We start from the raw sequence: 22,577 nt of genomic DNA on the forward strand, positions 1-22,577 counted from the left end.
TTGATAAGATAGCAGAAATTGGGGAAGTTCAAGCCATTGAAGAGAGTTTAAAGAAATGCAGTGGTGTGAGTTGTATGGGGAGTTAGTAATGAATCTAGCTATTTTATGGTAAGTCTGTTGCAGTTTGTTTAGAGCGGAGGCCTGGATATTGGTAAGAACTGGGGCGGCGTATAAGAGGGAGGGGAGGAGGAGTGCCTGGCCCAGGGTAAGTCTAGATTCAGGGGTTAGGAATTTTTTGTTCCGATATAGCAGGCCTAGTTTCTGGTTTGCTTTTTTTATACTTTGGAGTATGTGTAGGTTGAACTTGAGTTCCACATCGATAATGACCCCTAGGAGTTTTGTGTGGGTGTCAGGTTGGATATTTGTATTGTTAGAAGATGTAATAAAAAAGGAGGTTTTGTGATGAGAAATAGAACGGGAAGGAAAAGTAGGAGTTTGGTCTTTTTGGGATTTAGGATCAATAGGTTGTGAGAGAGCCATCGTTCAGTGGATAGTAGGGCCTGTTGGGTCAGGGAGTGTAGTTCAGGAATGTTATTTGAGATGGATATAAGTGTGGAGTCATCGGCATACTGAATAAGGGAGGATTCTTTGCATGAGGTGTAAAGATCATTGGTGAAGATGTTAAACAAAAGGGGTCCCAAGATGGAGCCTTGGGGAGCACCAGTGGAGATGGGAAAGAAAGGTGAGGAGGATGAGAGCCATTTGACAGATTGTTCCCTGCCAGATAGGTAACTATTAAACCAGGCAAGTGCGGAGGGGGATAGGTGGAGATTTGCGAGTTTGGATAGTAGTAGAGGATGAAAGACAGTATCGAAGGCTTTGGAGAGATCTAGGAAGAGACAGGAAATTAGTTTATTGTTATCTAAGGCCTCTGCAATGATATGAGTGAAGGAGAGGAGGGAAGTGGTGGTGATGTGGTGAGGACGAAATCCATGTTGGGTAGGGGTAAGTAAGTGGTGTGTGAGGAGGTGATTGAGAAGCTGTGAGTGAATACATGTTTCTAATATCTTGGAGAGGGGGGACAGAATGGCAATGGGTTGGTAGTTTGAGGGGTCAGTGGAGTTTCCACCTTTATGAAGAGGGATAGTGAAGAAAGATTTCCAAAGGGTGGGGACAGTTGATTCCAGAATAGATCGATTAATTAGTATAGATAGAAGATAGGCAATTGAGTCAGCAGCAAGTTTGAGGAATGTAGAAGATAGATTGTCAGTGGAAGGAGAGCAAGGTTTTAGCTTGAGTAGTAGAGATTTGATGTAAGTAATGGCAACTGGCTCAAAAGAAAACAAAGTTGTGTTAGTGGGACTTGGAGAGGTGGGTGTCGAAGTAGAGTTTGGTTTAGAGGTTATCAGATTTTGGATGGAAGAGATAAAGTGTTTATTCAGGATGGTAGCTGTTTCCTGAGAGGACGAGTTAGGGTATGGGGAGGGATTAGAGGGCTTTCCAGGATAGAGGATGTTGTTGAGAGTTGACCAAAATTTTTGAGGATTGGATTTGTTGTTAAGCTGAGCAGAGCTATAGTATAACTTTTTGTCATTAGTTGTATGATTTTTTGCAAGGTTCCTCAGTTGCCTGTATTTTTGAAGAAAAGGTGGTTGTTTAGTTTTAGTCCAGGTTTTCCAAGCATGATCTCTTTGTTTTATAAGGGACCTAGTCTCTTTGGAGAGCCAGGGAGCATGGTTTGATTTTACTCTGATCTTCCTAGAGGGAGCTAAGGAGTTTAGAGTATTCATGAAGATGCTATTGAAAGTGCTTACAGCATTGTTTAGGGGGAGGTGTTTTAGAATGGACCAATCTATGTTGTGGAAAATGGAGGTAAATTGGGATGAATTGAAAGTCGATAGTTTTCGACAGTCTTTGATGAGGTGGGGTTCAGGAATATGGGAGTAGTGTCTTAAGATGGTGGTAGGGAGATGATCACTGAGGGAGTCAGGTAAGGTGGTGGGATTGTGGTATTGGTGGGGGGAATTGATAAGGATCCAGTCTATGATGGAGCTGGAAGAGGAATTTTTATGGAAGCGAGTGGGAGATGTTATAAGTTGGTGGAAGCCGTGTAGGTGGATACTGAGTTGGGGGGAGTCAGTTGTGAGTTTGGACCAATCAATATTGACATCACCAAGGATAAGTGTCTCATATGGTATGTTGTGGGAGAACCAGGATAGGATGTTTTCAAGAATGGGCAGATTGTTACCAGGAGGAAGGTAGATAGAGGCAATTGCAAGTTTTTTGTGGGGATTCAGATGGCAGTTAAGGATGATGATTTCAGCTGGGAGGAAGTCAGGAATTGGGGAAGGGTATGGTGAGAGGTTAAGAATGTTGGAGTAGAGGATGGCCACGCTGCCACCTTTTTTTACAGGTCAATCAGATCGGAAGATATTATAACCTGGTGGGAGTATTTGACTATTTGAGATGTGTGGCTTGAGCCAGGTTTCAGATAGGGAGAGGATGTGAGGGGTATTGAGAGCTATCCATGAGTGCAGCTCAGTGACTTTATTTGCTAGACTCTGAATATTCAATGAGTAAATAGTTAAGTATTTGGATGGAGATGATTGTTGTGACTGAGGTTGGTAACTGTTAAAGGAGTAAGATGGGGGCAGTGTAGAGGTAGTTTTGGGGAGAGAAGAGGGGCCAGGGTTGGGATGGATATCTCCAGAACAAAGTAGGTTTTTAGTGAGGAGAGAGGGTGTAGTAGATGCTAGATGGAGTTTGTATAGTTTTGACTTAGCTTTGTGGGAAGTTTTAAAAACCTGTATTATGGATAGTTTATATAGACTTGAGATAGAGGTAGTAAAGAGATTAGGGGAGATAGTAAAAGATGAAGTAGTTGGATATATGTTGCATGAGTGAGAAGTTGGTGAACATAGGAGTGGGTCAGAGAGATTGGAGTGGTAAGATGTGGAGATAGAGAGAATAAGGAGTAGTGTAGAAGAAAATAATACATGTTGGAATAAAATAGGGTCAGATAGAGTGGGTAGACAGACAGTGGTATAGATGAAGTGGTGTTGACAAGATTGACAGATTAGTAAGGCGGTTGTGGCAATAGGCAGAAAGTGGAATTGTAGTGGCTAGTGGGACAGGAAGGGGAGGGATAGTTAGGTATAACGGTAATTGTAATGGGTGTGTGGGAATAGGGGTAGGGTAGTGGAGCGAAGTGTGCCCAAGCATAGCTTGGGCAAACAGAGTGGGGCTAGCTCCCTGGTCAAGATGAAGTCATATAAACAATCAGAAAAGACAGTGAAAAACTAGCTTAAGAGACAAGGATATATAGTTTCTAAAGGTATAGTCACCAGAAATAAAATAAAAAGAAATAAAATACGAGCAGAAGTAAGCTTACAAAAGGACACTGGCCTCAAGCTACACAAGTAGATTTACTTGAAGGAAACCCAGTGCTGTATGGTTAAAATAATCTACAATAGAGAGGGGTTTTGCAAGGGGAGAGTGAGATATTACTAGCAGCTAAATGCAGGGCAAAACATAAAAAAACAATATGTAAGAGTCTGAAGACAGTAAAATAGGGCAGGTGCACTAGGAAAGGCAATTATGAGTGAGGCAAGAAATGAATTCAGGGAAGGGTAAAGTGAAGAACAGGAGAATATACACAGAAACAGTATGAGGATAGTGGGTAAGCAAAGAAAAGGGATAGGAGCTGCTGGCGTCTGCTTTTCATGGTGACTAGCAAAAAAACACTGTAAATTCTTGTTGTGCTTATAAAGTCTAGCATTAACTAAAAGATTAGCTTATGTAGTAGTTATTTACTTGGACACATATTTCAGTGGTATTATTTTAAGTTTAAAATGGTGGCTTCCAGACAGATAGAGTTGCAGGGTATCTGTTAAGGTCCTCAAACCTGTGCTGCCTGTACTGTGGCCAGGAGAAAACCACAGGGAAAAATCCACTAGGGCTATAAAAACAGAGAGGAGGGAGATTAGTTATGAGCACGTAATTCAGGAAAAGAGTGAGAGACAAAGATACCATGGGTAGAGAGAAAAAAATTAATACAGGTAGGCAGAGACAGTATACCTAGCATTAATTTCCATTGTATGAGTGTCTTACACACATAGCTAACTAAGAACACAGCAGTGTTTACACCTATGCATAAAGTAATGCAGAACAGTAGTTAACAACAGCACAGTGTAGACATGCACAAGGCAATAATTCACAAAGCAGGAAAACAGAAATCCAGGATACTGAGGACAACAACAATTGGTACACTTTCAGGCAATAGTTCTTCCTTTTACTTTAGTGCTACACCAAGAAATTACAGTGAAAATACTATAGATACATCTAAATGTGAAGTTAAGGTGCCTGTTGCTCCTTGCAACAAGAAACTTAGTTGGTAAATATTCACATTTACAGTTTTCTTTCATTAAAAAACAAGAAATAATATGAGTACAATTCAAACGCTAAGCTAACCGTGATCATAAGGTGCTGGAGCTCCAGAGAAAATAGACTTTAAATATTCACAAAACTAGAGTCGCGAGAAAAAGTACACCAAAACTGCATATGCAAGCAATATTCATCTCAATATAATCACAAAATACTATATGACCTAAAGCAGATTAAAGCACAAGTTCCACCTTTCACCGCTAGAGTGAAATCAAGATCCATACGGTTTTGGAGAATCACAGCTCTCATAGCAGTCAGTTCATCAGTCACTAGTTCTAAAGCAGAGAATGTGGCATTGCTTAATACTTCAAGCAATTTAGACAGATTTCTCAGTTCCCAGATTGATTTTGCTGCTCCGTATGCTGGAATTATACCAGCCCATGATATGACATCATCACCCAAGTCCATATGAGATAGTCCTTTGGTGCCAGCTTGAGCTAAGTCATGATGATAAATCCATGACGCATCAATTTGGCCTAATGGATTGGCAGGCTTTTTAACCTCTCGCATTCTCCAAATTTTTCCTTGAGGTAAGGCAGATGTATGTCGGATGGCTGGTACTAAATAACCTAAGGAACAGCTACCAGACCAGTTTTCTGGTAGCCATTTATAGGCCTTTCTTCCGCATATAAAATAACAGTCCTGCACCAGGGTGGAAACATTTGAAGAATGGTCACTTCCCGTAGTTATGCCATGGAATATGGCAAGAAATACAATATTACAAGAACCAAGTAATGAGGCATTTCTCAATGTCGGCTGAATGGCATCAAATGAAACTCAACAGCCCGAGGCTATACGTTTTCCTTCTGTATAATTCCACTGGTATTTGATTGTCGTGTTGCAGATACTTTGTCCCATTTTTCGATTCCAATGATGTTGACTTGAGTAATTTCGTCGGAAACACAGAGTGCCATTGCGATGGAGAGAAAGTTGTAATGCAATAGATTTACTGGATGTGATGTTAGCAGTATTGTCAAGTAAACTTGTCCATGTATCGATGAGACTTAGTGGAGCCGCGGCAAATGACAATCCCCCATGTATGAAGGGAATGGAAGTGCAGATCCAACAGTTAGAGATGTTGAATGTAGAAGCATAAACATATTTGATAGCTTGATAGGTGTTGAAAGGTGGGTGCCAAATAGCTCATTTGGTGTGATGCGTCGATGGAGCAGGAAATAAAAATGGCCACCGCAAAAATAACAGTACAACAAGAATGATCACCAAAATGATTGTCCAATATTTTTGTGGAAATGGTGGTTGAGTCTGCGTAGTGTTAGAAGTTTGGAGTTTTCCAAAAGGGTAAATGTTAGGTATTGTCAGAACGGTTCTACTACAAGTACGAGTAGCAATGGGAGGAGAATCTGGAGTTGAAAAAGGTAAAGGCTGTTGATTTTCAGACGGCACAACTTTTTTGACATGTGAAATGTGGATCCAAGTTGGAGATCCCTGCAGTCGCACAGCAGATGACATTGTTAAAAGAACTAGGAAGGGCCCCTTCCAGCATGGCTGGAGTGCTGTTTTTCTTGAGAAGGATTTAACATAGACCCAATCCCCTGGTTGCAGAGCAGATGCTAGAAAAGGATCAGGAAGATGTTGAGTGGCTGCTACTTGTCGGTGGTGAAACTGTAAGAAAGAAACAAGAGATTTGCAGTACAAAAGAATATTATTATCAAATGCATTATATTCAGAAAAGGGTGGTGGTGGTGTCATGGGCATATGCAAAGGGCGACCCATGAGAATTTCATGTGGAGAAAGACCCTTAGTAGGATGCGGTTGTGACTGCATAGAAAGTAAGGCTGTGGTAAGGCCTGTACCCAAGTTAGGCCTGTTTCTGATGTGACTTTAGCAAGTCTGGTTTTCAAGGTCTGGTTCATGCGTTTAATAATACCTGATGCCTGTGGTCTATACGGACAATGAAATTTTAAAGTAATGCCTAACATTGTACACAATGATTCAACTAACTTAGCTGTAAAATGCATTCCACGGTCAGAATATATTTGACAAGGAACAAAAAAACGAGGTATTAATTCATAACACAGTGTTTTTGCAACTGAAATAGGATCATTTTTAGCACATGGGTAGGCTTCTCACCACCCCAAAAAATATTGACAATAGTCAAAACATATTTAAAATGAGCACAAGGTGGAAGTTCAATAAAGTCCCACTGTAAAGCACAAAATGGTCCCATTAGTTTTGGCACCGGTTGAGTGGGATCCAGAGTGCCCCTTGAAATGTTATGCTGTAAACAAATGGAGCACGTGCTCAAAAAATGTTGCACAGAAGCAGAAAGCCCTCGGACAAACCAATCCTTCTGGATTTGTTTGATTAATACTTGTACCCCTACATGAGCTGGCAAATGATATGCTTTTATAAGAGAATTTAACATAGATGTAGGGCAAATTAATCTGCCATCAGTATGCTGCCAAATTGAATCAGAGCATTGGAAACAACTGTGGGCCAACCATGTTTTTCTTTCTGATTCCGATGATTCACTTTGTAAAGCTTTCAAAACAGTAGTGTCAAAAGTAACCGTTTGTAAGATAGGTTGCATAAATTGTCCCTGAACAGTATGTGAAAGAGCAACCTGCTTGGCAGCCCAGTCAGCCAAATTGTTTCCGTTAGCTACTAGGGAGTCATTAGACTGGTGAGCTGCACACTTGACAACAGCAATTGTGGAAGGTAATAATAAATCCCGTAAGAGGTGATCAATATACAGGTAATTTTTAATTGGTGCCCCAGAGGACGTCTAAAATCCCCTTTCCTTCCATAAGGTACCAAAATCATGAACAACACCATGGGCGTAACGTGAATCAGTGTAAATAGTAACAGATCTGTCTTTGGCCATTTTACATGCATGCGAAAGTGCCACTAATTCCGCGGCTTGTGCAGAAGTGCCAGGTGGTAATTGTCCAGTTTGTAAAACCTCAGATGGCGAGCAGACTGACCATGCAGCCTGGAGTTCGCCAAGATTATTTCATAAACAGGATCCATCTACAAAAAGAACTAAATCAGGATTAAGCAAAGGAACATCTTGCAAATCTAGTCTAGGAGAAGGAACAGTGTTAACTACAAGTACACAGTCATGTGGTTCACCCTCGTCACTAGTTGGAATTAATGAAGCAGGGTTTAGTGGTGGGCAATGTGTAATTTGAACAGCGGGATTACTTAATAAACTTAACTCATATTTAGTGAGGCGAGCATTAGAAAGATATTGCGTTTTTGTTTTTAAAAGTAATGCTTGTACCGCATGAGGTACTGCTAGTATGGTGTCATGTCCTAATGTCAATGGTGCTGCCATATCGATCAAAACAGCAATGGATGCCACTGCTCGTAAACAGGGTGGGTAGCCAGAAGCAACAGGGTCTAACTGAGTAATGTTATAGGTTATTGGTCGATAGCATCCTGTGCACGCTTGCGCCAGCAGGCCAGGGCAGTTTTATTTCTTTCACAACAGAAGAAAACAAAGGGTTTAGAATAATCTGGGAGCCCCAGGGCAGGTGGTTTATCAATGCCGTTTTAATAGCCTGAAAGGCGTTGTCATGTTCAGGGGACCAAGGCAGAGGGTCTGTGACCTCCTTTTTTAGAAGCTGTAACAGAGGGGCTGAAATTTCTGAAAAATTGGGGACCTACTATCTACAATAACCTGCTAGGCCAAGGAATCCCCTGAGTTCTCTCTGAGTTACAGGGTGGGGGGCAGTCTGAATGGAGGTAATTCTACTTGGAAGTATTTGACGTGAACCCATAGAAATTATGTGTCCCACGTATTGTACCTTTTCTTGACAGAACTGCAGTTTAGATTTATTTACCTTAAACCCTCATTTGGCTAAAAACCTTAAAACTAGAAGTGAATCCTCTATACAAGACTTGGTATCTTGTGAAGCTATAAGAATATCATCGACATATTGGACTAATACTGAACGTGGTGGTAATTGTAAATCCTGCAGTTGTCTGTGCATCTCTCTAGAGAATAGGGTTGGAGATTCTACATATCCTTGTGGTAGTCGGGTCCAAGTATACTGTTGGCCTTTGTAAGTGAATGCAAACAAATAGTGACTATCTGAATGTACTGGGATAGAGAAGAAAATTGATGAGATATCTATAACCATAAAACAATGTGCTGCATGTGGGATACAGCTTTAAATCGTAGCTGGGTTTGGTACTATTGGAAAAACAGGCAAGACAGCTTTATTGACTTCTCGCAAGCCTTGCACAAATCTGTAAGCTTGCTTACCAGGTTTCTTTACCGGTAGAATTGGAGTATTACATGGACTTGTTGTAGGTACTATAATTCCTTATTGTACCAGGGCAGAAATGACAGGGGCAATACCAGATGTGGCCTCTACTGTCAAAGGGTACTGTGGTACCTGAGGTAACTTTGCTCCGGGTTTTAAGGTTATTTTAACAGGAGTGGCTGAAATTAGAAACCCAACATCATTGTCATGAGTGGTCCATAGATGAGAGGGTAATGAATTTAAATGCCTAGTTTTATCAAGGTCAGACTGCATACACATTGTTTGCAGAGTGACGTTCTCATCTAAGGTAGCCAAAATGCTATCTTGTTTATCTGAAGGTACTTGTAAATATACTCCTTCAGCAGTGCAGAAGATGGTTGCTCCCATCTTACAGAGCAAATCTCTTCGCAATAAATTTAAAGGTGCTGAGGGTCCTACTAAAAATGCATGATTGTCTTGTAAAGGTCCCAAAGTTACTGGGACTGGAACGGTTTCGGAATATTCAATAGGAATGCCAGAGACACCTACCCCTCTAGTTATGTTATTAGAGAGGGGAACATTTATTGCTGCTTCACCAGCTAACACAGATTTAGATGCTCCAGTGTCAATCAAAAATGGATACGGTTTATTTTTGACAAATAACATAACGTGGTCCATCTTGATCCGCAGGGATGAAGGGGCACAGTTGCTGTTGTCTTTGTTCAGGGAACCTTCATTGTGATGACTGCCGATTGGATGGAGTCCAATTAGAATTCCACTGAGGTGAAGTATCAGTGGGTGGGGTAGGTTGCTCAGCCAGATATGGACATTCATTTCTCCAATGGCCTACGTGGCCACAATTGAAACACTCCATCTGATTATTATAGCTTTGGGGTGTGGCTGATCAATTTTCCTGCCAGTTTTGTCTATTTTGGTTTCCAGCCCCTTGGCATCCACCTCTCCCTCTTCCCCGTCCTCGTCCTCCCCATCCACGCTGCCCAAAGGCAGTGCACATCTGAATCTGTGCTTTAACCAATTTTTCTTGTAAGTCCTTTTTTTCCTGTGCTAAGTGGTCAGAGAGGTATTGCACTTGTGTAACTAATTCATGCAATCCAAGACTAGGCCAGTTTAAACATACTTTCTTTAGCTTATCCCGTACTTGGGGGTGTAAACCATCTACGAAAGCAGCCGGAAATCCACTCTGTGCCGGCCCTTCAGTGGGTTCGGGGTAACCAGAATAAGCCTCAAAGGCTTCAGTGAGATGATTTAAATACTCATCCACAGGTCCGTCTTCTTTTTGAAGAACTGACTTGATTTTGGACCAGTTGGGTGTGGGTGGAACTATTACTGTAATGGCATCTACTATATGCTGTCTGACCACTTCAAACCCATTATCTCCATGTGCATCGTGTTTTGGAATCAGAGTAGGGACATTGGCATGGTCCCAAATCCTTTTCATCAGATCAGCCGGTATGGTGTACTGAAGAACTGCCCTAACTTCTTCTATCATAGGATTTTGTAAACAAATATGTCCCGCCAGTACACGCTGCAACTTAGCTGGATTAGTACGAATAGGTGGTAACGATTTAGTAATGACTTGAAAATCAACCGCCGACCATGCCCTAGGTACTACAATGGTTGGTGGTTCCTGTGCACGTCTAGCATGAGCTGGGTTAGGTACCTCCCTCAAAGTTAACAATCTGTCATCGTTTGACGACTCCAATCCTGAATTTGGATTAAATTTATCTGGTCCAAAATACTCATCCCCACTATCAATTATAGTGGGGAACTGACCAAAATGCCTTCGTCAGTGTAAATGTCGCTTTCCTTTACCTTTATAGTAGGGTTTAGCTTTAAAATGCATTACAGCTTTTGCTTCTTTATGAGTCTTACTATGAGTTTTTGGTCCCTTCTTTCTATCGCTTGTGTCTGGATCAGATTCACTAGAGTGACTGTCCACAGCTTGTTCTCTTTCTCTAGGGGTGGAATCTTTAGTGGTGGAATTTGGCTGCTGTGCTTCTGCTCCCTGTTGAGCGGGGGGGGGGGCTGATACTGTGGGGGTACAATCGGTGGTGCAGCCGGTGGTGGGGGGAGCCAGGCATTATTGTCTTCTGACGATTCAGTTATCTGCAATTTAGCTAATTCCTTTACAGGATAAAGTCACTTAAAGGGTGGGTCCTTCAAGCATTTACCATTTACTACATCTAAATTACTAGCAATTTGTTGTAATTCCCTCAATTGCTCTTTTAATTTCTGCTGATTATCTTTTAGACTACTAATAACCGAATCCTTTTCTCTTTCTTTCGTCTCTGTCATCCAATCATTAAATGCTGCCCAGCACAACTCTGGTATTCTTCTCCCTTTTCTCTTTAATTTTCCTTGGAGATTAAGCAAAATATTTTTATTAAAACTACCATTTTCTGGAAAGGCGCGTTTACCATCGCCCTCAGTGAGGGCGACCCACTGACCTATAAACATACAGCTGTCCCGGGAGGCACGAAAATACATATAACCAGCTGGTGTACCTCTTTCTGGCTCTTTTATGGTCCCTTCACTCACTCCCATTTTCACACGATAAGCTATTCTGTATTTTACAGATGTAGCTATGACTTTTTGTAAATGTTGTTTTCCCCACTCTCGTATCTCCTTTTACTCTTATGTCACCAATGTTTTGTTTTAACCCACTCTCATACTGCACAATCAATAGCAGGGGAGAGAAGAAAAAAAATGCATGCCACTTACCTCAAAACAACTGAATGAGAGGAATTATTACATTTCTATAAGATTATCAATACCAAATTTTTAAAGCAGGCAAGTACAGGAAATGAAAGAAACACTGCCAGAATAGAAAATTCTGTCATGGGCCCTTTACTAACAGTACCTCGTTCAATCCTCAACTACCGCAGCCGTTATCAAATCAGATACGAGTCATGGCACCAATTGTTGTATTTAATATTTTACCTTAAATGAAGACAAGAAACGTCTTCCTGTCTTTCAGTGGTATTTATTACACACGTGTGGGAGCCTCATGGAAAGTACCAGGGAGACTCCCTGAACAAAGGAATGCATAAGTTTATATGCTGGTGATATTGCTGACAGTACGAAAATATAAACTAGACCAATTAAAAAATGAAAATAGTACAAAAGACAATTAACCAATCAGTGGTTTACCCGTAGGCTTAAAGTAGTTCACATTACTACATCTCTAGGCAGAGAGAGAAAATCGGATATACTTCCATATAAGGCACATGTCCTGCTTTCAAACAGGCTCTTGTTTTTCAGTACTTTTCCACTATTCACAGTTTGTAGTACAAAGGTCATTTCAATGCATACATATTTTCACACACTCAATCTCCTTGAACACATGCTTTAACCATTCATATTCTACAAAGGTTTCCCTCCAACACAGAAAGGTGTGGAGGGCTCAGAAGCTTACAAAGAGTCCTGGAATACAGCAAATCTGTACCTGGACTAGACTAGTTACAGGAAAGGCAGGGAACAAGTACAAACATAGGCTTTTAAGCCAGCAAGTTGAAAGAGATGGAAAACTGCCCAAACGGCCAAATAAACTACAATTTCTGGGCCAAAACTCACTCTTCCCATGGAGGATAGGCTATCCAGTGCTTACCACTCCCACTGATAAGCTAGAAGGCATTCCTCTAACACAGAAAGGCTTGGGGGCTCAGAAGCTTACTAACAATCCTGGATACAGCAACTCTGTAACCAGACTAGGCTAGTTATAGGAAAGGTGGGAAACAGGCACAAGTGTGGCTTTCAAACCAGAAAGTTGAAAGAGATGGAAAAAAACTGCTCAAACAGCCAATAGCTATGATTTCTGGGCCAGGGACCACTCTTCTTGTGGTAGATAGGTTACCTGATGCTTACCACTCCCACTGATAAGCTAGAAGGCTTCCCTCCAACACAGAAAGGCTTGGGGGGCTCAGAAGCTTACAAAGAGTCCTGGATACAGCAAATCTGTACCTGGAATAGACTAGTAACAGGAAAGGCAGGAAACAAGCGCAAACACAGGCTTTTAAATCAGAAGGCTGAAAGAGATGGAAAAGCTTCCCATACAGCCAATAAACTATAATTTCTGGGCCAGAAACCACTCCTGCTGTGGTAGATAGGTTACCTAGTGCTTACCACTCCCACTGATAAGCTAGAAGGCTTCTCTCCAACACAGAAGGGCTTGGGGGGGCTCAGAAGCTTACCAACAGTCCTGGATACAGAAAATCTGTACCTGGATTACACTAGTTATAGGAAAGGTGGGGAACAAATGCAAAACGGGCTTTTAACCAGAAAGTAGAAAGAGATGGAAAAACTGCCCAAATGGCCAATGAACTACAATTTCAGGGTCAAAACCCACTCTTCCCATGGTAGATAGACTACCTAGTGCTTACCACTCCCACTGATAAGCTGGAAGGCTTCCCTCCAACACAGAAAGGCTTTGGGGGCTCAGAAACTTACCAACAGTCCTGGATACAGCAAGTCTGTATCTGGACTTGTCTAGTTACAGGAAAGGCAGGAAACAAGCTTAGATTTTTTTTTGTTACAGAAAAGCAGCTAACACAGCAGTAAATACAATTCAAATTGTAGTGCAGGCCAGCACACCCGAGTGTGTAGCAACACTACGGCAAATACAGTTCAAATAAATGCAATTAAATTAACAAATGACTAAAAAACAAGTGCAGAAGACAGTAAATTAGAAGGCTATTAACAAGCAGTAATAAGTGCAGAGTAAGAGCGACTGAACAGATAACAGCATGCAGAAGAGCCAGTAAGAGCAGATGAATTATATATATATATATATATATATATATATATATATATATATATATATATTTTTTTTTTTTTTTTTTTTTTTGAGGGAAGGAACAGAGCAGGATTAAGAGGCTACAGGAGTTGTCCTTCCCAAATGTTCTCTTTGTACACAATATGAGTGCCTGAACTCAGAATATGATCTCACTGTACTCAGTTGAGTGAGCAAATGAGATTGGTCCAGAAGGAGTATCCAAATACAAATCTACAAGATGGGTGGGTAATTTCAAAGCCGCCAACATTAATACCAAAACAAGAACAGGGAGGGTGGGTAGGGAACTAACTGTAGAGAGACAGCCACAACTTCAGTTGAGTTAATATTCAGTGAAAAACACAAATAAATTAAATACAGTACTATATGCAAAAGAGCAGATAAAAGTGTACTTAAATTCACTTATACATCCAGCTGATTTCAGGTAGATGTTAGCCAGCCAAAGCTCTGATATTAAGCAGAGATAACTCAAAATGTACCACTTATATAAGGCAAGACAGAATGTCAGTGATGAGCTGAAACTACCCCTCACTGCTATTAATGGCTACACAGAAATTCTAAAAAGTACTCTGTAGAGAGACAGCCACAACTTCAGTTGAGTTAATATTCAGTGAAAAACACAAATAAATAAATTAAATACAGTACTATATGCAAAAGAGCAGATAAAAGTGTACTTAAATTCCCTTATAAGTCCAGCTGATTTCAGGTAGATGTTAGCCGGCCAAAACTCTGATATTAAGCAGAGATAACTCAAAATGTACCACTTATATAAGGCAAGACAGAATGTCAGTGATGATCTGAAACTACCCCCACTGCTATCAATGGCTACACAGAAATTCTAAAAATTACTCTGTAGAGAGACAGCCACAACTTCAATTGAGTTAATATTCAGTGAAAAACACAAATAAATCAATTAAATACAGTACTATATGCAAAAGAGCAGATAAAAGTGTACTTAAATTCACTTATACATCCAGCTGATTTCAGGTAGATGTTAGCCGGTCAAAGAATTACATTTTAGGCAGGTGGAATGCATCATAGTTAGCCAAGCACTCATTCTGCACCTACAGCAGAGCTGTATAATGTATGCATACACCCTACATTCTGATTTTCTCCCAGTACTGTGGATCATTGGAGCACAGACTTGGGAATTTTAACTGAGATAATGCTAGGGGCTGCTGCAGGTCTGCTACATCTGTATGTGCTAGATGCTGAAGTCAATGCTGCTGGTGCTGCTGACAATAGGCCTAGACAGAGAAGGAGAAAAGTGTTCAGGCCCAGGATAATGTTCCAGGAGCTACATGAACTGGGGGTTGTAGAGCACTCCAAGCTACAGCGTGGACACGAACATACTACAAGAACTCACCGAGCTCTGCTGCCCTCAACTCAGACCCAGAGCCAACAGAGGGGAACCCATCCCAGTGGAAACAAAGGTATGTGTAGCCCTTAAGATACTAACTACAGGTACTTTCCAACACCAGCTGGGAACATGGGGTCTCACAGGCATCTGCATCCAGGATACTCCACCAGTTCCTGGATGACATGCTATCACGTGCCAGTGAGCAATTATCTTTTCCTCTCACCACTGAGGTGAGTGCCAGTAATATGCAAAACATATACCATATAGCACAGTACCCTGAAGTACTGGTTGCCATAGATTACACTCATGTACACATCAAGCTACCACCCAGTCAAGATGGTAGAATCTAGGTCAACTGCAAGGGCTACCACTCCTTCAACTGCCAGGTCAGCCATCCTGAATGTGTGTGCTGGCAGCCCTGGCAGTTATCATGACTCCCATATCTGGCATGCATCACATCTGTACCAGATGTTTGTTAGGGGGGACATCCTACACAGCCATTTACTGGGGGATGCTGGCTATGCCCTGGAACCATGGATGATGACACCCATGAAAAATGCACACCCATGGAAGACTGCCATAATGAGGCATACGCACAAACTAGGAACATCATAGAGCGAGTGTTTGGTTTCTGAAGTCACGGTTTTGGTGCCTCAATATATCTGGTGGAGCCCTGCAGTACTCTCCAGCCACATGTGCATATATGCTTACAGCATGTGCTATGCTACACAATCTTATACTGTGGAAATAGCTGCAGCAGGATCACCAAAGGAAGGGATACACAGCCCCCCACCAGTGCCTAGATCACCACAGCCACAGTAACAGGAGGACTCAGAGGAGGAGCCCCTTGCTGATGTCCCTGTAGGCAGACGTAGGCATGCTCAGTATGCCCTGGCTTTGGCTAAGAGACAACACATAGAACATTCACTGACAACCTAGGGACTTAGGGACTGACACCTTACTCCTACTCACATACATATATTAAACTTGATGCCAGGCAACCCACACAACCTGTAACTATCCATGCTTTGGCTGTGTACTGCTTGCATCAGACAGAGTCAGCCCTAAACTATAGTTTTTTCAACTGCTGCATTTGCAAGGTAAGTCTCTAACCTACACAATACTTGTAAGGATTTGTATGATATGGTATGGTATGTATGGATCTGCTACATTTATAGTGGGCTATTTGGACAGAAGTAACATCCACATGGGACTACAGATACCTAGTCCACTATCACATGTCCTTTAATAGTCACTAGGCCTCATGCATGGAATATTCACTACATCAGTCAAGGTAGATGTTAAACAGAGGGGTTACATGATATTTGTACTACTGTGTATCCCAGAAGAACATGCAGTGTTGTTCCCCACCCCCAACAGAGCAGTGCTCCCATATAACTGCTGTAACAGTAATTCATCAATGGTATATCAGCAGTACAGGCACTCTCAGGGCAGTAACATAGAAATTGATCATACATTGTATGTTTCACTTAATGCAGGAACAACAACGTACATATTGATGCTGTTGATTGCGTGATGAATGACTACTGTCTACCTGGTAGCTTGTGTGGCTCAGTAGACTAGGTAAGTTAGCATGGGTGATGGTGTTGATGGCTCTAATGTGGAAGTATCCACATCTTTTTAACCTCTGTCACATATTAATTACAACAGACAGCTGAAGAATGCTGTGGACAATTTGAGTGAAGTGCAGTATTGCAGATACAGGGACAGATGTCATTGTCTGTAACACACAAAATCCTGGACTGGAGTACAGGTAGGTGTGACCTGGAGTCAGTTTATAAGTACTGACAATCCTACTGGGCATGCTCATACACTTAGTTACACCAAGCACAATTATGTTGCCCCTTGCTCAAAATGACCTGTTATGTATATGTATGTTCGTCATTGTCGACAACCAAGGACATCATGTCAAGGAGGTTGACTGAGTATGGTGTGTCCGGCTGTGGCTAATCAGTCGATGTAGGCTCAGAAAGCTCTGCCACACGTCGGGCACAAGTGATGATTTGGGTTGGTTGGCAAACAGTTGGCTGTGGATTTATGCAGCTCACATTTCCTCTGTGCCTCTGTGGTCCTGCTCTGCTCATAGGAGGTAGCACCTTTGCTGATGCAGCTTCACCAGGTGGGGCGGTCTTGCACTAGGGTTTCCCAGGAGTCAGGGTCAATGCCAAAGCTCTTCAGAGAGACTTTCAGCATGTTCTTGAAGCACTTTTTCTGCCCACCTTGTGTGCATTGGCCTCCTGGAAGTCCACCATAAAACAGTCTCTTGGGGAGGCATGTGTCTGGCATACATACAAGGTGGCCTGCCCACCTGACTTGGGCTCTCCTCAGCAGGGTGTAGACACTTGGCAGTCCAGCTTGAGAGGGGACAACAGTGTCTGGAACTTTGTCCTGCCAGGTAATTTTCAACAGCCTTCTTAAGCAGTTCATATGGAAGCAATTCAGCTTTTTGGCATGATGCTCATACACAATCCATGTCTCACAGGCATACAGTAATGTGGGCAGTATAACTGCCTTGTAAACCTTCAGCTTTGTGGACAGTTTGATGCCTCTCCTCTCCCACACTGACTCCTGCATCCATCCAAATGTGGAGTTGGCCTTGGCAATGCATGTGTCTACCTTATCGTCAATGTTCACAAATCTGGAGAGTGTGCTGCCAAGGTATGTAAACTTGTCAACAGCCTTTAAAATATCACCTTCAGTGGTGATAATTGGTTCTGCATACATCTTCTACGGTGCGAGCTGATGCAAAACCTCAGTCTTCTTGGTATAAATTGTGAGGCCGAAGTTTCTGCAGACAGTGGACAAGCAGTTCATACTCTCTGCATCTGGACCTCTGTGGCAGCATTGAGTGCACAGTCATCTGCAAATTTGAAATCGAGCACAAAGTCCTCTTCAACCTTGTCTTGGCCTGTAGCCTCCACAGGTTGAAGAGCCTGCCATCAGTCCTGTATCTGATCTTGATGCTGGTTTCTTTGTCATTGCAGAAGGTATCTGCCAGCATGCCCGAGAATAGTATGGGTGCCAATACACAGCCTTGCTTGACTTATTGGTAACTGGGAAAGCATCAGAGGAGTCTCCATCAACTCGAGCAAGCATGCCATCATGCAACTGGCGCACCATACTGAAGAATTGCCTGGGCAGCCAAACTTCTCCATGATCTGCCATAGTCCCTCACAACTGACAGTGTCAAAGGCTTTGGTCAGGTCCACAAACATTGTGTAAAGGTCTCTGTTGTGTTCCTGACACTTCTCCTGAACTTGATATGCTGCAAATATCATGTCCAGTCTCCCTCGGCTCTCTCCAAAGCTGCACTGACTCTCTGGCAGGTGTCCATCTTCCATGTGTGGAATGAGGCAGTTGAGGAGGACTCTAGCAAGGATTTTGCTGGCAATGACCAGGAGAGAGATTCCTCTGTAGTTGTCACAAGACTGCCTGCTTCCCTTTCTCTTATAGAGATGGACGATGGAGGCATCCTTTAGCTCCTGAGGGATAACTTCCTGTTGCCATATGGTCTGGAAGTGCTCGGTGAGCTTCTGCAACAAGACTAGTCCCCCTGTCTTGTAGATTTCAGCTGGAATGGAGTCAGACCCTGGTGCTTTACTATTGAAGAGTAACTTAATTGCTTCCTTAACCTCTGATTCCTTTGGAGGTTCTGCCAGGGAGGTGGTAATGGTGACTTGCAGCATGCAGTCAATGGCTTCGGTATTGATAGAGGAAGACCTATTCAGGACATTGCTGAAGTGCTCAGCCCATCTTTCCAAGATGGCTTTCTTGTCAGTGAGCAGGGTAGACCCATCAACACTGAGCAGTGGTGATGTTCCAGAGGACTGTGGCACGTAGATGGTCTTCAGTGTATCATAGAAACTCTTGGAGTTGTTGCTATCAGCATACTTCTGGATCTCATCTGCCTTTCTGCTGAGCCAGGAATCTTGCATCTCTCTGAGCTTTGCTTACACCTTGCTTTTGATGGAGTTGTAGGCTGCTTTCTTGGATACAGATGTAGCGTCTTGCTAGAGAGATCTGAAGGCTTCATGCTTCTTATCCAGCAGCTTCTGAATGTCTTCATCATTATCATCAAGCCAGTCCTGGTGTTTGCATGTGTTCAGGTCCAAATGAGCAAGAGCAGTGTTGTAGACCACATCCCTAAAGGCTGCCCAGTCCTCTTCTGCACCATTGGTGCCAAAGCTGCAGTTGTGGTAGTAAATATTTTTTTTAAAAATTGCCCTTTTTAGATCACTTAGTGCCCTTGTCACTCTCTGCCCCCCCAGTCTTCAACAGCTTCCATCGCCACTGAATCCACAAGTAGTTTGCCTGCAGTTGTGCCTAAAACAGACATCAGCCATGGTGTGTGCAATAAGTATTGTGATCTATAGTGTGTAAAAGTAGTTAAGTAGGGGTTCTAATCTCACTGCAGGCCACTTGATGTGTGTGGGCACATGTATCCCCCTGCAAAACAGCTAAGAATCCCTCATTGACTATAAAACTGCAATAGTTCTGCACTTTTTGGCCCTGTACGTTGCTGCCATTTTCCAAACTGTCCTCTTCTACAAGGCCTGCTGATGTCATCAACCTTAAGACTACTAGCTGCCATTAATGTTTCAGACTTAAGCTGTGGCATGTGTGATAAGTACCGTGATCTATAGTTTGTAAGACTATATAGGTAGGGGTTCTAATCTCACTCCAGGCCACTCAGAGTGTGTGTGTGTGTGTGTGTGTGTGTGTGTGTGTGTGTGTGTGTGTGTGTGTGTGTGTGTGTGTGTGTGTGTGCGCGTGTGTGTGTATCTCTGGCAACATAAATATAATCACCTCAGTAACCTAGAAAGAGGTAGGGTTTTGCAGTATTTTGGTTGCAGCAGGTGAAGTGGGCCTCCAAATGCCTGACTAGAACTAGGCCTGCTGATGTCATCAAGCATGAGATGTCCTAAAGAGACAGTAATATCAGACTTGTGGCGTAGCACATGCACCACCTACTGTGATCTGTAATGTATATCATTAGATAGGTAAGTGTTCTAATCTACATGCAGCCAACCTGCATTGTGTATGTGCTGTGTTGTGTCCTGTAAACAGTAAGTGGAAATGGTGCTATCCTCAATAGAGCCAGGTTTGTGTGGGTGGCTATTACAGGATTTTACATCAGCTTATGGAATTATAGGATCTTTGAACTAGTGTAGCATAATGGCCCTTCAGCCCTCACAATCCTAGCCACGTTTATACCCTTATTTACATGATCAGCACATATTGCCCCTGTCCATGAGGGACACAGGCAGAAGCCCTATGATGAAATGATGGTCACCCAGCCAATCATACAGTTGGCACCTAACAAGGTCCACTGAGGTGCTTTGTTTGCCATTAGGCAGGATTCTGTTTCAAAGGTGTGTTAAAGTCTGCTAGACAGATCTCTCCCACCAACATGTATTACTAATGTCACATACCAGGTTAATGTCCTTAGAGTGAGTAATCCATGTACCATGCCACCTACAGATATGCAGCATTTCCAATCAAGCAGGGTCACACATTGCCCCACATGCAAGGCAGAGATCACCTCTGAGTAGTCTATATGCCACAGGCTACAATGACCACTGATTTCAGATGAAGCCCATTAAACACATACTGAAGATGTAAAGTTCCCTTGTGAGGGACCATTGTGTTGTGTGGAATTGCCAGTAGTTCTTGGAAAGGTACAGTACCAAATGGCCATTGCACTTAAATATTGGCATGCTGAGGGAAGAGTACATGGAGGTTATGAGTATGTCAATTTCGGGTGACTGTGTCTCACTTACGACATGATGATTCCCATCTTACCACTGGGGAGACATGGTGATCTCAGATACATATGGTGTAAACCTATGTGGCTAGGCCTGTGTGCCCAGGTCTATCACCCCTGAGTATATACATCACATGTTGCAACTGATGTGCTACTTACTGGAAATATAAATGTGTTACCTATGGAAATAATACTATGTATATATTTCATAGGTTCATAGGTTCATAGGCTAGTACTAGGCTAACTGCCCTTGCGAGCCATTTTAAGCCTAGCCAGTTATCCCCTGTGAGATTCAAACCCTGTACCTTGTGTTTGTAAGGCAAACACTTTAACCATTAGGCCACCCTCCCAACCCCAACCATTAGGCTACCCTCCCAACCCCAATGCATGGCATTTATGGCCAGTAGTATGTCAACAGGCATTTGTTCATCAATACCCTCTCATAGGATATTGACATAACTCACAGAGTCTATGACCACTCACAGTTTGCAGGTATCAGCCAACACTGTCAGCCACAGGCAGTCAGTATTCACTTCTATTGTGGTGCAATGGATCCCAAGCAGTACAGGAGGCAGGACTGAGCCCTCTTAAACACTGCTGCTTACAGATCAGCTACTGGAGGTGAATTTCCCTATTTTGAGTATGTGTGCCATCAATGAGCCACTTAGTGACCCCTATAATGATATTACCATGGATTCCTAAGTGAGTGCCTTTTTCAATGATGCCTGAGTGGGGGATAGAATCACAAGGCTTGGATATGTCCAGGGGGTTGTATGCCCTGATATCCCCTCACCCAGGTCCTTGGCCCCTGCATCAGACATGTCCACCACATTTAACAGCCATGATCTCCCTGTCAGACTTCCAAACTGTGTACAGACAACTGTTTGAGATCACATATATGTTTGCTGATCAGCTTCATGATGATTTGCCCCATGGATGTACAGATATGGCTACTCAGGCAAGTAGGTATAAAGTTCCAATAGTCGGTGGATGCACCACCTCTGTGCAAGGGGATAACAGTTGACATTTTCCAGTCAGCTGGGATGCAGCCAGTGGTTACAGTATGATTGCAAGGAGTTCCCAGTGGTGTTAATACTCCTTGGTGGATCCCATGTAGGAAGCATACTCCTTGGTGGATCCCATGTAGGAAGCAGACTGGGATCTTAGCATGTCCAATAGATGCTGTGCATCCCCCATAGACAAGACAGTTATGAACTGCTCTGTAGATATGGAAGGTATGGCTAGATTGTAGGAATGTCATGTGGCACATGTGGTAGGGACAGGGGAGTGAAGTTGATGCAGAACCTGTGGGGCAACAGGTTAGCTATGAGTACAGACCCATTATATCTAGTATCATTAAGTATGAGTTCACCAATAATCTGGGCCTGTCCTCTGAGGTTACACATGTAGCTACCCTGTGCGTTGTGGTTCTACTTTGTGGGGGAAGCTGATTTTGTCACATGCTGTTTGTACACATCACACAAATACTATGTGCTTGTTTTAGCTGAGGAGGTTGTAACTCCATTTTAGGGGGGCACTCTCACCCCAAAAGTACACAGCAATGTTTACTCTTATTGTGCAGCCTACTAATGGCAGGTGTCCACCAGGCAGGTTTGATGTGCCATGAGGAGCTTGTATTCCTCCTGTCAGGTACAGCCGAGTCTATGCAGTTATTCTGCTGCTTACATAATGCATGGGTGTAGAGCTCTGCATACTTGCCTGTCCCATCTGAGGGGGGGGTGCAGTCATGCTATGTTAACCATCCCATAGGAGGGAATAAATTGCTTTGTTGAAGTATATTTTTGTATTTTCTGCAAGTGGGGGTTAGGTCTGATAGTTTTAATGAGACTGGTCTTTATTCAGATCTCACCAGGGAGGACTTTACAGTGGTGGGCTGCAGTGATCATCCATATTGGGAAATACATGAAGCACTACTTCAACTCCCCTTGTAGGGATGTCACGCCACTGGTCCAGGGCATAGTAGTTAAGGATGTGGACTAACTTTTGGGGAAGTGAGCTTCAGCATGA

This window comes from Protopterus annectens, chromosome 13.part0 (assembly GCF_019279795.1).
Source record: "Protopterus annectens isolate FY-2018-M chromosome 13.part0, PAN1.0, whole genome shotgun sequence".
Lineage (NCBI taxonomy): Eukaryota > Metazoa > Chordata > Ceratodontiformes > Protopteridae > Protopterus > Protopterus annectens.